At 35.8% G+C, this 16686-nt stretch overlaps 1 long non-coding RNA gene across 2 annotated transcripts; it reads right to left on the reverse strand.

Moving 5' to 3' along the window:
• Nucleotides 1-4789: 4789 nt before the first annotated feature.
• Nucleotides 4790-6539, reverse strand: LOC107810810 (uncharacterized). Of its 2 annotated transcripts, none has more exons than XR_001653729.2 (5): nucleotides 6389-6539; nucleotides 6181-6307; nucleotides 5826-6102; nucleotides 5628-5742; nucleotides 4790-5543 (listed from the first exon to the last, which is right to left on the reverse strand). It is a non-coding gene; the product is annotated as an uncharacterized LOC107810810 (long non-coding RNA). The 2 variants fall into 2 exon arrangements; XR_001653728.2 differs by having other exon boundaries at nucleotides 5628-5747.
• Nucleotides 6540-16686: the final 10147 nt, after the last annotated feature.

Here is a 16686-nt window from a genome sequence, read left to right on the forward strand (position 1 = left end):
TGAAGCAAAAATCATGTGCTTACATCTACTAAGCTTGTCCGTGAATTGTGAGACCTAAGCAACCTAGAGCTCTGATACCAACTTGTCACAACCCAAATTTTCCACCCTTGGGAGTCGTGATGGCGCCTACTAGTAAAAGCTAGGCAAGCCAACCATTAATATTATTTACTTTTTTTCCCTTTTTAGTCCTTTAACAGTTATGAATTAACATTTCATACTCAGTGGAAATAATAAGACGGAAGAATGATATATAACACTTTAATATTAACATCGATAACAAAATCCAAAAACCAAAAACTACCCGGATCTGGTGTCACAATTTCACAAACTATCTAAGAGTACTACAAATAAGGGTTCGAAAGATAAATACAACACTGTCTCTGAAATACATAAAAGAAACAGAAGGAAAAGATAGAAGGAGACGTCAAAGCCTGTGGATGCCTGCAGGACTACCTCGGATCGCCTGAATGAACTGAAGCAACAACCTCACTGCGGTCCAAAAGCTACAACATCTGTATCTGCACACAGTGCAGAGTGTAGTATTAGCACAACCGACCCCATGTGCTGGTAAGTGCCTAGCCTAACCTCAGCGAAGTAGTGACGAGGCTAGGACCAGACTACCAAATAAACTTGTGCAGTTAAATCATATACAACGGAAAAATAAAAGAAGATATTTACACTTAAAGATAGGAGGGGGAAAGCATGCTGCGGGGAGTATCAGATAACAATAAAATACCAAAAGAGGAATGTAAAGAAACCAAAATTTAATTGCCAACAAGAATAAGGAAAACAAACACAATATTCAGTTTCATTTCTTTCTTGTTGCAGGCGTGTAACCCGATCCCATTTCAAATATTACCGTGGCGGCATGCCATCCGATCCCACTTCATAAATCACCGTGGGGGGCGTGCCATCCGATCCCATTTCATATATCACCGTGGCGGTGTTCCACCCGATCCCATTTTATATATCACCGTGGCGGCGTGCCACCCGATCCCATTTCATATATCACCGTGGCGGTGTGCCACCCGATCCCATTTCATATATCACTGTAGCGGCATACCACCCGATCCCATTTACAAATCAACATCAATCATAAAAGAAGCCTGGCAAGGGAACAAGAGTATAATAACAACATCCCGGCAAGGAAGACAATATCGTAAACAATAACATCCCAGCAAGGGAACCAACAATGATAATCATCATATTAAGCATGAATAAATCACAACGGAATCATAACAATTACAATACGAAACTCACGGGCATGCTTGACACCGACATATAGATACTCGTTACCATGCCTATACGTCGTACTCCACAATTAACACATAACAATTAAGACATAACTCCTAATCCCTCAAGCTAAGGTTAGACCAAACACTTACCTCAAAGGCACGAACACAATTCAAGCCTCAACTACTGTTTTACCTCTTGTTTCCACCACCAATTCGCTTGTATCTAGCCACAATTTACTTAACGATATCAATAAATGCTAAATGAATCAATTCTAATGCATGAAAATTGGTTTTATGAAGATTTTTCCAAAAAGTCAAAAAATCAACCCTGGGTCCATATGGTCAAAACCCGAGGTTCGAACCAAAACTCGATTACCCATTCACCCACGAACCCAAATATATAATTTATTTTGAAATCCGACCTCAAATCGAATTCCAAATCCCTAAAATTCAAAAATCCTAAATTCTACCCAAAACACCCAATTTTCTCCATGGAAACCCTTGATTTTGAGTTAAAATCATGTGAAAAGATGTTATAGATTGAAGAAAACGAGTTAGAAATGACTTACAATCTATTTGGAAAAGTAGTTGTCTTTAAAAAATCGCCCAAAGATGTTTTAGGTTAGAAAGAGTTTGAAAAATGAGAAATTTTCGGCTAAGTTATGATTTAGCAGGTTGCAGATGTCGCAATTGCGACCAGGGTTCGCAATTGCGAACCCTTAAGGAACTTGCTGACTTCGCAAATGCGAAGGATACGTCGCATTTGCGATCATGGGAAATTTCGGTCACCTTCGCAATTGCGAGGGACCTGTCGCATTTGCGACATCACAATTGTGAGGAAAGGTTGCATTTGCGACCAAGGCCTGCCCAACCCAGTCTTCGGAAATGCGAATGTTTGTTCGCAAATGCGAGCTAGCAATTGCGAGCCAGGCTTCGCAATTGCGAAGCCTGCAGACCTGCAACACACAACAGTTTTTCCTAAGTTCTGTGGCCTATCTAAAACTCACCCGAGCCCTCAGGGCTCCAAACCAAATATGCATGCAAGTCCAAAAATATCATACAGATGCTCGTGCAATCAAATCATCAAAATAACATCAATAACTATGAATTTAGCATCAAAATCAAAGAAAAATCTCATGAACTCTTAAGTTCCATTTTTAACAACCGATGGTCCGATTCACGTCATATCAAGTCCGTTTCTTACCAAATTTTATAGGCTCACCTTAAGTGTCATATAATACTTTTACCGGGCTCCAGAACCAAAATACGGGCCCGATACCATCAAATTCAAACACATTCCAATTTCTAAAAACTCTTATAATTTTAGCTAAACAATTTCTTTCAAAAATTCATTTCTCGAGCTTGGGACCTCGGAATTCAATTACGGGTATACGCCTAAGTGCCATATTTTTCTACGGACCCTCTGGGACCGTCGAATCACAGGTTCGGGTCCGTTTACCTAAAATATTGACCGAAATCAACTTAAATTCATTTTAAAAGCAAAATTTATCATTTTTCACAGATCTTCACATAATGGCTTTCACATACACGCCCGGACTGTACACGCAAATCAAAGTGAGATAAAAAGGAGATTTTAAGGCCTCGGAACACAGAATTTATTTTCAAAACAAGTGATGACCTTTTGGGTCATCACAATCTTTTACAAATATAACAAATCCAGTATAATCCAATAAGTAAAGAGAATTTTAATTGATTTCAAAGTTCTAAAAATTAGAAAAATTATTTAATTATGATTTTGTCCAATATAAAACCTATATTTCGCTAAGGAGTTTCGTGATTTTAATATAGAACTAGTTTCTATGTACGTGCACGTAAATGTTTAGTGAATTGTTTAGATGAAAAATTGTTATATAGCAATTGATTGTAAAACTATAGCAATCAATTAATTAAATGCTGAGAATGATGTTATTACATATCATAAACTTGAATTAAATATGTGAATATAATCAATTTAATTAAGTCAGATAATATATGTACCTATATTATAGAAATATGGAACGTGGTCGTATCTTATCGAGTAGTTTTTCATAGACGATGTTTTGGATGTATGTTTCCTTCTGACTCTTCGGTTAACTCTATTATGAACAAAACTCTTTAGATATTAATATCCCTTTTAAAAGTAGAACAAAAGTTTTCCATGTAAAAAATAGTTTTCTCTTAGCATCTCCTTACATCTTTATTCTCTGCCTTAGTTTTGCTAGGTTCCCAACGTGAATAACTTCTAGCGACTCCATCTTTTCCTTATCCTAAAAGACTCTTTGGAGTCCAAATTAAAGTCAAACACTAATTCACAAGATAATTTAGGTTTAGGAGTTCTTAGAAAATAAAAAGATGTCTTAAAGTATAGATTTTTCTAAAAAAAAATATATCAATATCTATTATATCTGTTATACACTATGATTTTAGGTTTGGTTATAATTATTTGTGAATTGTTTATATCTGTTTAGGTTTAGTTTAGAACAAAGACTAAGTATCCAAATATAAATCTAACACTAAATCGAAAGACACCATAAATTTATTAGTTTTGTGAACAAAAAAGATGTCGTATTGTATCAAATAAAAATCCATAGATGCGCACTACTAAAAGGATTGCATCATACGAGTCTTTGAGAGTATGACACAGAGAGCCCATATCTTCTCTTCAACAAGATCTACAATTGGCTTATAAATATTAAATAATTAATTTAATAGAATTAGTCTTCTTCTATGATTCTTATTTTTTATCCAACTCCAAATCATATGATCGTTTCAAAATTTTACTTTTAGGTCCGACTAAATTTGATTGTGATTAGAATTCGGTGCGAATTAATATTAATTCAAGTTTTAAGTTACAGTTTTATCTAATATATAATTGTATGTTGAAGGACATAAAGGTCAATCAACTTTTTAAGAATATTTTGTCGTTCAACATTTAACGTGAAATATATATATATATTAAGAAGCAAAGAGCAAAGGTATATTTTTTCAAATGGACATCGGGGCTCATCCTATTCTCCTATTTTGTGCATCTGTGGTACCAATGTCCTATTATTCATTTTCTAACCAATTGATAACCTGCAATTTTCCCCCATAAATTAAAGGTGCTTACCCGTGCTCAAACGGACGGTGACATCCCACAGGTCGGATAGACCTTGCGGCAAGTGGTGTCATGTGACATTGCTTTATCAAAAATTTTATTTTATATATATAGTATACAAAATAAAAATATTGAGTCTAAATATAAAAATTGGCATTGCTTATCACTATAAGAATTTATTTATTCGTTCATTTTTTTAAATATTGTCATCGCTTACCAAAAATTCTATGTATGTCACTACTAGATATCCGGAAAAAAACGACAACAAAAAGCGACCAAAGTTGGCCGCTTACAGGTCAAAAAGCGACCAAAAAGCGTCCAAACAGACCTGGTCGTTATTTTGCTGGTCCCTTTACCTTAGGGACCAAAGTTGGTCGCTATTTAAACTTTGGTCTCTAAGGTAAAAGGATCAAATATTCCGGGTAAACAATATACCGACCAACTTTGGTCGCTTTAATATTTTAATAATATAAATTTAGCAACCAAAGTTGGTCTCTATATTTAAATTACGTTTTTTTATTTATTATTAATCAAAATATAGCGACCAACTTTGGTCTGTAAAACAAATATTATATTTTAAAATATGGAAAACTGATTCTATTTGTCTAGTTCAAAGTATATAAAAGTCAAGGAGTGTTTTGTACATCATTATCATCACCGTCTGATGAACTTTAATCACCAAGACGGTATCCAGAAGGGTCTACTTATCGAGGACGGGAAGAATGATCACGGAGAGGACGGGAGGAACAAGCACTTGGAGGACGGGAGGAACGAGCACGGGGAAGGAGAGCCTCTGGCGATGACTCACGAGACCGTGGAATCGCAAAACCTCCAGAAGCTAGGATAGATTTGAGCTGCTCTTGCATGCCATGGCATTGAGCTTGCATGCCAATGTACTAAGCATCTCTAAGTTTTTCTTTTTCCTTGGTCGCTTCTAGCTCGGATGTGAGCTTTGTCACAGTCTCCCGCATAGCGGAGAGGCTCTCCCCATCAAGTTGCTCGGCTTGCGAGGAAGTCCCTATTCCTTGCATTCCACACTTATAGCGATGGAATTTCTTAGTAGGAAGCCTGTATACCTTCCCCCATTTTGGACCGCCTGCAGCCTCCGTCTACATTCTTTTAGCATCCTCGTCCGAAGGTTGGATTGGCTCGCCCGACTCATTAAGTGGCTGACTGCGTATGAATTCCTCCACTTCAACTGTGAAGCGATCCTATCAGATAAATTGCAAGTGAATTAGTATTTCAAAATTTATATAAAAGTAAATCAAAATACTTAATGAAAAGTGAAAACTTACATGTATAGTCGAGGCTCGGCCCTCGATCCACCTTTCTTGGTCCGTCTCTTTCTTCTTCCTTTACAATATGAGTCTCCTTGAATAGCTCATCTTGGTCCATCGGACGCCCCAACTTCTTTTCTTGAAAACTCATAAATTTTAGTTAATAAACAGAATAGATATACTTTGAAAATTAAAATAAATTAAGCAATTACGTACCATTCTTCTTTTTATTGTCCCTAGGCTGATCGCACCTCCAGTGTGCAAGGATCATCCCTTCTTAGATGCACAAACTTTCTTTCCTTTTTCGCTCTTCTCTAAGAACTTTGCGGTAAGCCATTGCCTTTGCAAATCCTCCCATAAATTCTGAAGCAACCAGTCAGGCTTCTGGTTTAACTTTCTAGCTTTGGAGAAAGTATGCGACAACCGCTTGCGAGCTTTGAGATGAAAATTTGCAGCCACTTCTGCGCTATAGCGGTGTTCCCATACACACTTGCTTTGTATTTCAAAAGTTAAATATTTATGGAAATATCATAAATATAAATAATTATACTGCTTAAAAGAATATTTATACCTTAAATTGATTGAAAATTTGCTCCTTCAGCGAGAATAGGAACTCACTCCAAGTCGCATAAGGGCCATCATAAAGCTTTCTGGTTGCTTTGGTGATTATCCTCGTAGTAATATTACTCGGGATGAACCTGTAATTTAATAAAAAAAACACATTAATATCTTAGTAAAACTGTACAAAACAATATGTAAAAATAACAAATAACTCTTACCCATCACCCTCAGGGACTATGATGATCCTGCTATATTGATCATAATGCACCTCCTCGTCATCATTAGCATCACCGTCCGAAGCATATATATCAGAGGCATGTGTGGAAGGTGTAGGGGGTCAGAGCTAGTATCTCGCAGGCGAAGGCCTGAAACAGATGGAGTCCTTGATAAAGATGCCATGCCATTCTATATAGAATTTATAGCAACAACTGATCTGTCAGTAAGAGGACTTTTTAAACTCCTTTCAACTTTTTCAAAATAACTCATTAAGTGCCATTGAATTTTAATGAAATACTTTTTCCGGTCTATAATAAGCGATCTTTTAGACTTTTTATTTTGGTCCAAAATAAATGTCCTTTTACATAATTAAGAAGGAATTAATTTTATTTTTTCAATATTTGCCCTTATTTATATATCACAATGTGTCAATGTAACAAATAATTAATAATTTAGTAAATACATATTTTTTTCTTTAGGTGTTCGCATTTTTTAAGGGATGTGTCAAATGCCAAAAAAGCCACTTATTAGGGACCAGAGAGAGTACTAAAAATGATTTTAGATACATCTCGAAGTCCCCTAATTAATGTCAGATGCGGATTTAAGATTTCTAGAATACGGGTACACCACTAAAAAAGAGGGGGAAAAGTGTTTCATGGGAATTGATCCTTCTTCCGTTGGGTAAATAATTCAACGTTTAATCAAGTGTACCATTCAGCCTTTTTAAAATATGGGACCACCAAATTATAATAGATCAACTCTAAAAAATATATACATAAAATACCTAATTTAGCAGAAACACTATGAGTTCTCGTATCCCATAATTTAGGCCTAAATCCGCCCGGGGTTAATGTGACCCCCTTGCGCAGATGAATATAGGTATATCAAGAGTGCAATTCGATGGCTAGTAATGCATTATAGAATTAATATATTTAGTAGAATTTTGGGAAGCAAAATAGCGAAAAATGAAGAGGCACGTGCATCTTTAATGTGCAAAATTAAAGTCAAAGATTTGGTGATTCAGCAGCCTTTTCATTTACTAATGTCCACTGCTCAGTTTAGAATAGTTGTACTCATAAATACTACTCCCAATTGCGTTCAATTACTAGGCAATATAGTACACCTCGTAGCTAATATTTTATTACTGAGTAATTAATTCATACAACTTCGACAAAAAAAAAAGACATTTATTTATTACTCCCTCCAGTCCAAAATAAGTAATTTTTTAGTTTTTTTTTTGTGGTTCAAAATAAGTGATTTTTTTAGATTTCAAGAATGAATTAATTATTTTTTCCTACATTGCCCTTGGAGTAATTAATGTTGGAGTATGTGTTAGGAGTGTTTATATGAAAAGATAGTAAATGTCAATATGGTTAATTTCATTGCTAATTAATGCTAAAAGTTAAAAAAATTTAATATGTGTGAAAATAATAAAAAAATCACTTATTTTGGACCGGAGGGAGTATATAGATGGTGCTATTTGATTCTCTATTTATTCATTTCTCTTAGCTTTATATTACAAGCAGAAATATTTCGGTAATAACCTAAATTAAATTGAATTTTGATTTGAGAATATTCCATCAATATTCCGCTCAAATCTCAAGTTAATTGGAGTCCATAGTTTAAAATTTTCGTATCTATTAAATATAGATTTTCAGATTGAGCCACACACAATAGTTTATTAGTCCAATTTGTTGAGTTATTTCCTGACTAGGCTACTGCTACGATCTTCCGTTATTTGCTTTTACAAATTTTGCTACTGTAGACAAAAATATTGCTTTTTGTTATAAAATAATAAAAGAAGAATATTTTTTAAAAAAAAAAAGAGAATTCTTATTGATTTGGATTGAATTACAAAGGAATAGAACCCCTTTATTTATAGGAAAAGAGTGACTTAGCCACCAAGTAAAAATCCCTAAAATCTCTCTAAAATATAGACATTCGTCTTAAATACAATTCTATTTATAACACTCCCCCTTGAATATCTATTCAACATATAATGTGTCTCGTTAAAATCTTAACTAAAATAAAATCCAGTGGGAGAAAATTTTAGTGAAGAAAAAAGAGTATACATATCTAACAATACGCCTTTTGGTTGCCTCATTAAAAACCTTGCACGGAGAACCTAGTGGGACAAAACCTTGTAAGGAAAAAAAGAGTACAACGCGTATTAACTCCCCCTGATGAGAGCATCAATTTTGTAACGACTTGACTGGTTGTTTTGAGCAATTGCGTCCGGTTCGGCAGTTTGAGATCACGAGCAACTTCATATTATATGTATCGACTTGCGTGCATGGTTGGATTCTGTTTCCGGATGAATCAGAGTCGAATTGGAAGAAGGAATTTAGTTTTGGAAGCTTAAGTAGTGAGAATTTGACCGGAATTTGACTTTTGGGTAAATGACTCCGGAATGAGTTTTGGATGATGTCAATAGCTTCGTATGATGATTTTGGACTTAGGCGTGCATTCGGATTTGGATTTAGAGGCCGTAGGGTAATTTGAGGCATTTCGGCGAAAGTTGGAAAAGTTAAAGTTTGGAAAATGGAGAGGTTTGACCCATAGTTGACTTTTGTGCTATCGAGGTCAGAATGCGATTCCAAAAGTTGGAACAGATCAGTGATGTCGTTTTGGACTTGCCTGCAAAATTTGGTGTCGTTTGGAATTGATTTGATATGGTTCGGACGCTTGGTTGCAATTCTAGAGGTTCTTAAAGTTCATAGTGATTTTCATGCATTTTGGTATCCAATTCGTGGTTCTAGAGGTTATTTTGGTGTTCCGATCGCACGAGCGAGTTCGTGTTATGTGTTCAGACCTGTGTGGGTGTTTGGTTTGGAGCCCCGAGGGCTCGAATGAGTTTTGTATGCATTTCAGAGTGTTTGAAAGAGGTTCAGCTGTGCTGGTGTTTCTGTTCTCGCATTTGCGAGCATTTCATCGCATTTGCAAGATTCTTCTCGTATTTGCGAAGATGGGCTGGGCAGGGGGAGTTCGCATTTGCGAACATTTGGGCCGCTTTTTGCGAAGGCCCTACTTTGCTTTTGCGAAGTGCCTCATCGCAATTGCGATGGAGACAAGATTCTTTAGGCTTCGCATTTGCGAAGATTTCTTCGCTTGCAAGTTTGCATTTGCGAACCCAGTGTCGCAAATGCGACATCTGTAGCCTGCTAAAAGCTGGCTATTTCGAGTTTTTGCTTTATTTTTTATATTTTGAACCCTAGAGTCGAGGTGATGCGATTTTGTGAAGAGATTTTCATGCCAAGTCACTGGGTAAGTACCTTTAATCAATTTCCAACTGCATTTTGTGATTATATCTTAGATTTAACATCAAATTCATGAGAATCAAAAGGAAAATTTAGGAAAAATTGTAAAATCTTTCAAAAATGTAAAATGATGATTTGAAGGATCAAATGGTATCCGAATTTGATAACTTTTGTATGAGTGAACTCATATCGGAATGGGTATTCAGTTTTTGTAAATTTTGTCGGGTTCCGATGTGCGGGCCTGGGGAGTTGACTTTTGTTGACTTTTTGCAAATTGTATAAGAATCATAGCTTTGTTAATTGAAATTGTTTTTTCTTGCATTGTTTGATGTATTCAAGTCGTTTTTGGCTAGATTGAGCCGAGCGTTGATGAATTGGTAAAGGAAAAATTAAATTGAGTATTGAATTGGCCGGAGTGAAGTAAGTATCTTGCCTAACCTTGTGTGAGGGACTTCCCCTTAGAATTTGAGTCTTCTATGCTAATTGTAGTCTGTGCATGCGAGGTGATAAGTGCGTGCTCAGTCTTATTTGTGGAAAATTTGCCTTTAGGGTTCTTAGGTCCTTATGTTTATTAAGTGGGAAGTTTTCCGATATGATTGAGTTTCCTAATTGCTTGTTTTACCTCTATATGCTCCCTACGACGTTGTTAGCTTTCTTCTAACTCTTACTTGTTACTTGGCCCTTATTTCCTTAACTGAAGTGATTATACTCCTTATTGTTTTGTTATCTCTTAATTATGAATTTCTCTATGACCCTGTGCATATATGCTATGTGTCCAAATTGTTGTAGTTGTCGGTATAGTTATCACAGGCCTTATATGTCTTGTTGTTTTGTAAAGGTTGTTGTGCTTCTTGATTTTTCCGTGATTCTCTTGTTGCCGTGTACTCATACTTTTGGTGGTAGAAATCCTTGTGATTGGGTTGTTGAATTGTTATTGTGGTTGATTTTAAACTATGTCTGGTTATTGATATGTTGAGGAGGAATAAGGGAGAATTGAGGTTGTCTGGGGGGATCGGATTGCACGTCGCAACAAGGAGTAATAAGGGCGGACGGGTGGGATCAGTTTGCACGCTATAACAGGAGGAACAAGGGTGATATATATTGAGGAGTAATAAGGGTGGACTAGTGGGATCGGGTTGCATGCCGCAACAAGGAGTAATAAGGGTGAATGATCATGTTGTTACTGATATGGTGATATATATACTATTTAATCTTATTGTAATTGTTAAGGGAACACGAATGGTAACGTAAGAGTAAATTATAATAAGAGCAAATAGTATATATATCACCATATCAGTAACAACATGATCATTCACCCTTATTACTCCTTGTTGCGGCGTGCAACCCGATCCCACCAATCCACCTTTATTACTCCTCGATATATATCACCATATCAGTAACAACATGATCATTCACCCTTATTACTCCTTGTTGTGGCGTGCAACCCGATCCCACCAGTCCACCCTTATTACTCCTCGATATATATCACCCTTATTCCTCCTGTTGCGGCGCGCAATCCGATCCCACATGTCCACCCTTATTACTCCTTGTTGTGGCGTGCAACCCGATCCCACCAGACAATCACATTTCACCCTTATTCCTCCTGTTGCGGCGTGCAACCCGATCCCAACATATCAGTACCAATCACAAAATAAGAACAAGCATTTCACAATTTTGCTCAAAACCTTCCCACAATATTTATACCTCAAATCATAACGACGGGAGGTCTATATCATTACGAAACTTCAACAGTTACTACTACACAACGAGACCAATCAAGGTATACCATAAAGTATCAATAAACCACGTAAACCAACAATATAATATAATAAAACTACGGAACAAGTAATACCTTCAATAGGGAAAACAACATTTAACAGGAAGCAATTAGACATGGAAGCATCAATAAGCAAGTAGCAGTTAAGGCAGAAAAGCAATATATAAGGGAACGGGGAAGGGAACAGGCTAAACAGATAATTTGGCGGCGCATAGGTACTCGTCACCATACCTATATGCCACACACATGAAATTTCACATAGCAAATAAGTCGGGGATCCCTAATCCCTTAAGTCAAAGTTAGACCAAACACTTACCTCAAGCCAACAGGTATTTCAAAGCTCAAATACCGCTTTACCTCTCGATTCCACCTCCAATCCACTCGTTTCTATTCATAATTAACTTAATAACATCAATTAACGCTAAAGAAATCAATTCCAATGCCTAATTATAGATTTCCCAATATTTTTCCCAAAAAGTCAAAAATCGACCCCGGGACCCCTTAGTCAAAACCCGAAATTCGGACCAAAACCCGATTATCTATTCACCCCTGAGACCGGATATACAATTAGTTTTGGAATTTGACCTCAATTTGAGGTCTAAATCCCCAAATTTCGAAATTCCTAAGTTCTACCCAAAACACCCAATTCCACAATGAAAACCCCTAGATTCTAGGATGAATTTTTGTAAAAAGATGAAATAGATTGAAAGAAATGAGTTAAGAATCACTTACTTATGATTTGGGGAATAAAAAGTATTTAGAAAATAGCCTCTTATGTTTTAGGATTTTGAAAAAGTGAAAAGTGGATGAAAAGTCCCGTTTATATAGCGCCCCGGATCCTCACTACGCGGTCCACAGAATTATAGGCGCGACCACGAAACCTTGGCCTTACCCTACCACGTCCACGAAATCTTTACCGTGGTCCACAGAATTATGGGCGCGGCCGCGAAACCTTAGCCTTACCCATTGCGGTCCGTGAAGCCCTCCACCGCGATCGCGAAATCCCACCGCGGTCCGCGAAGTTTCCAGCATGGCCGCACTCCAAGGTTCAGAGATCTGCAACTTTGCAACTATCTTACACCAGATCTTTTCTAAGCCTAGACATCTCGTAGCCTATCCGAAACACACTCAAGCCCCCGAGGCTCCAAACCAAACATGCACACCAGTCTTAACACATCATATAAACTTGCTTGGGCGATCAAATCGCTAAAATAACACCAAAAACTACGGATTTAGCATCAAAATCAATGAAATTCTCAAGAACAGTTAAAGTTTCTATTTTCACAACCGAGGGTCCGAATCCCGGTCAAATGAACTTCGTTTTTTTACCAAATTTCACTGACATGATACCTGTACCGGGCTTCGAAACCAAAGTATGAGCCCGATACCAACAAGATCAAACATTATTCAATTTCTAAAAACCATTATATTTTCAGTTTAACAATTTTCTTCAAAAATTCATTTTCTCGGGCTAGGGACCTTGAAATTCGATTCCGTGCATACGCCCAAGTACGGACCCATCCGGGACCATCAAAATACGGGTCCGGGTCCGTTTACTCAAAATATTGACCGAAATCAACTTAAATAAATTTCTAAAGGCAAAACTTAGCATTTTAACAAATTTTCATATAAAGGCTTTTCGGAAACGCATCCGGACTGTGCACGTAAATCGAGGAGAAAGAAGATGGGATTTTGAAGGCCTCGAAACCTTGGATTGGATTTTAAAACACGAGATGACCTTTTGGGTCGTCACAATCAACTAGATTAAAGGCTTGTTCATCTGAAGATTACTTTCCTATATTTTCTAATTTAGCTCTATTGTTTGTTTAAAATTATTAAGAGCTCTTATTTGAGAATGTATTAAAGTTTCATTTCTTCTCTATTTTTTATTTGCATTTTAAGTAACGTGATTCATATATTCTAGATGAACTCTGAATAAATGTTATTTGTAATTGTAAAGAAAAAGTTCAAAACCCTTAAGTTTGGCCTGTTTGGGTTTAGACTCGAAACCGTCCATTAAGTATATACTAGAACACTAATAGCCTTATTGTAATTATTTTCCGATGGCATGAATTTTTTTATTACAAAAATTAAGCTCCTGCCCATATGTCTATAGATGTTTGGCTGAGTTTGGTATGGATATAGGACCATGCTAGATCTTCTTGGAATGAAAAGTGTCAAGAATAGAGTGGACGTAGAAGAAATTTAGCATGCTGAAATGAAAGCATGTACCTAGAAGATGGCAAAATTCCTTGATGGAAAAGACCTTTCCTAAAATAGATTTACTTGGACTTGTCAACTTTGATTATAGTTGTCAGGGCGGAACTAAGAATTCTAACTAGGGAAATAAAGGAAGAAATTCACGATTACTTAGATTTATAACTGCTAGTTAAAGGGCTTGGAATCGATTTTTGACTTTTTGCGGAAAACATGGGGAAATCTATAATTATGCATTAAAATTAATTTTTTTAGCGTTAAAAAAAAGTAAAATAAATAAAAAAAGTAACATATTATAATAAGTTAATTTATATATGTTCACCGAATAACTATTATGCCTCAAAATCAAATAAGTTGTGATCAACTAATTACACTCTATATATACCAACAAAAATAACATATTCAGAATAATTCCGTAAGTGAGGTCTGAAAAAAGTAACGTATTTTGTATATGCAGATCTTACCCCTACTTTGTGAATGTAGAGAAGCTGTTTTCGATAGGTACTTGACTACTAATTTACAGTTTATATAATAAGCTAAATATTGATAGACATGTGGAAATCTTTCACACCTTAGAACATACAATAAAAACACTAGACTAGATTTCCATAATCTATACCTAGTGTAATAATTGCAACCCCAACTGCCATCCACTTAAAACTCAACTTTCTCTCCCTCTTTCTTAAATGCTTTTGCCAACACTATGTTCCACTTCTCCTTAAATAATTATTCCCTTTCCCCTCATAAAACCCCAACTCCTCATTTCTCTCATATTCCTTTCTCAAAAATGAAGAATTCTCTACTCATTTTTACTCTCTTAACTTTCTTTTTCATCACAATTACCTTCTCTTTTGCTGCTCAAAATGATAATGGTGGTGGATTTGGATTTGGGCCTGGTGGTGGATTTAACATACCTGGATTTGGTGGTGGTGGATATGGTGGTGGATTTGGAGGCCCAAAAGGAGGATATGCTAAAGGTGGTATTATAAGGCCCACTGTTGTTTGTAAAGATAAAGGCCCATGTTTGGGTAAGATACTAAGATGTCCAGCTAAATGTTTCAAATCATTTAGTAGAGCTGGAAAAGGTTATGGTTATGGTGGTGGAGGTGGTGGCTGTACTATGGATTGCAAGAAGAAATGTGTTGCTTATTGTTAAGAATCATTAAGTAAGTAATATAATATAGTATTTATAATATATGTTGGAGTTTTTAAAGAATATATATATATGATGGTGTTTTGGTTTTGAATATTTGGTTTGAATGAGTTTTGTGTGAAAATTCTATGTATGGAACTTAGTTCTGCTGTTTTAATATAGTAATAGTAGAATTAATGATGAGATATTTCTCTGTTTGTGGAAATGGTACGTTATTTTTCTTTGCTTAACCTAAGTGAGCTCTTATCTTATATTCTTGATTAAAGTTGGTCAAGAAAACTGAAAGAAACGCATGATATTCTTGATCATGCGCACTGAATCAATTACGTACAGCTTGGGTCAGTGACTCACTGGTTAAACGCTTTTTCCATCTTTGACTAATGAATTTAAAGTTTATTGGTTCGGGATTGTAGTCTGTGTAAATTGTTGGTAGGGTTGGGCATGGTTTGGGCAAACCCGAAATTCAAATCCAAATCTAAATTTTTGGTTTGAATTTCGGCTTGGATTGGATTTAATTTTTTCGGATTGGAGATATTGCATTTGGTACATTATCCATATGCAAATAGTAGTAAAAATAACACGGTATATCCAGTTTTCGGACTGGTCATTCAAAAATAGTCAGCTTTATCAAGTCAATGAAAAATAGCCACTATTTTGCTGCAACAGAGATCGGCCAACATAATATACTGGAGTTCGGTGCACCTGTATATAAACTCCAGCATATTATGCTGGACCGGTATACTTTGCTGGATCCAGTATAATATACCGGAGACTGGAGCACCGGTGCTCCAAACTCCAGTATATTATGCTGGACCGGTATAGTTGCTGGAACTCCAATATATTATGGAGGAGTTCTAGTGTACTTATGCTGGAACTCCATCATATTATGCTGGAGTTCTAGCATACTTATCCTGGAACTCCATCATATTATGCTGGAGTTCCAGCATACTTAGAACTCCAGTATAATATGTTGGAGTTCAAGTATACTTATGCTGGAACTCCAACATAATATACTGGCGTATTTTTCGGGTTTTGAACAGTATTTTCGCTCAGATTTATCTTTATATGAAAAGTGGCTAAATTTTGATTACTTTTGAAGCTGGGCTATTTTTGAACGACCAGTTGTAAATCTGGCTATTTTTGAATTTCTCCCCAAATAGTAATAAGTAGGGGTGTTCGTCGGTCGGTACGGTATAGTATTTATACATTTCGGTTCGGTATTTTCGGTATTCGATTTCTTAAAATCCTATACCAATACCGTACCTAATTAAATTCGGTATGGTTCGATTTTTCTCCTTTCGGTTTCGGTTTGTTCGGTTCGGTAACTTCGGTTTGAATACTAACTAGTGCATAAAGCCATACACTCTAATATTCTTAATTAAAGTACTCAAAAATACAAAACTGAAAATATTTGTTGACAAAAATTTTGTCCAAAACTAGCAAATATTGACCCAAATAGAGAAAATTTTACATAAAAGAATATTTGATCATTAGAAATGTCTTGTTACTTGTTTAGAGTTAATTGATGAACTTTGAGAATAAAGGAAAGTAAAATTTTAGATATTTTATATTTATGTTATAATTGATAATATGTGTTTTGCGTAATATAATATATATTTCGGTACGGTATCGGTATTTCGCTATTTTATTTTAAAATATCATACCTAATACAAGTTTTTTTAAAAACTTAAACCAAATACCCTACCAAATACCAAAATACCGTATACCAAATATCAAAATTTTCGGTTTCAGTACGGTAATTCGGTATTTACCAAATTATGCCCAATACCCTACCCATTAGATATTATCTCATATATTCAATACTAATGAGTACTAAGTTACTGTCAGGATACTTTCTATTTGAACATGGTTTTACTATTACTACTTCTTATTAGC

The sequence above is a fragment of the Nicotiana tabacum genome, chromosome 1, assembly GCF_000715075.1.
Source record: "Nicotiana tabacum cultivar K326 chromosome 1, ASM71507v2, whole genome shotgun sequence".
Classification (NCBI taxonomy): Eukaryota; Viridiplantae; Streptophyta; class Magnoliopsida; order Solanales; family Solanaceae; genus Nicotiana; species Nicotiana tabacum.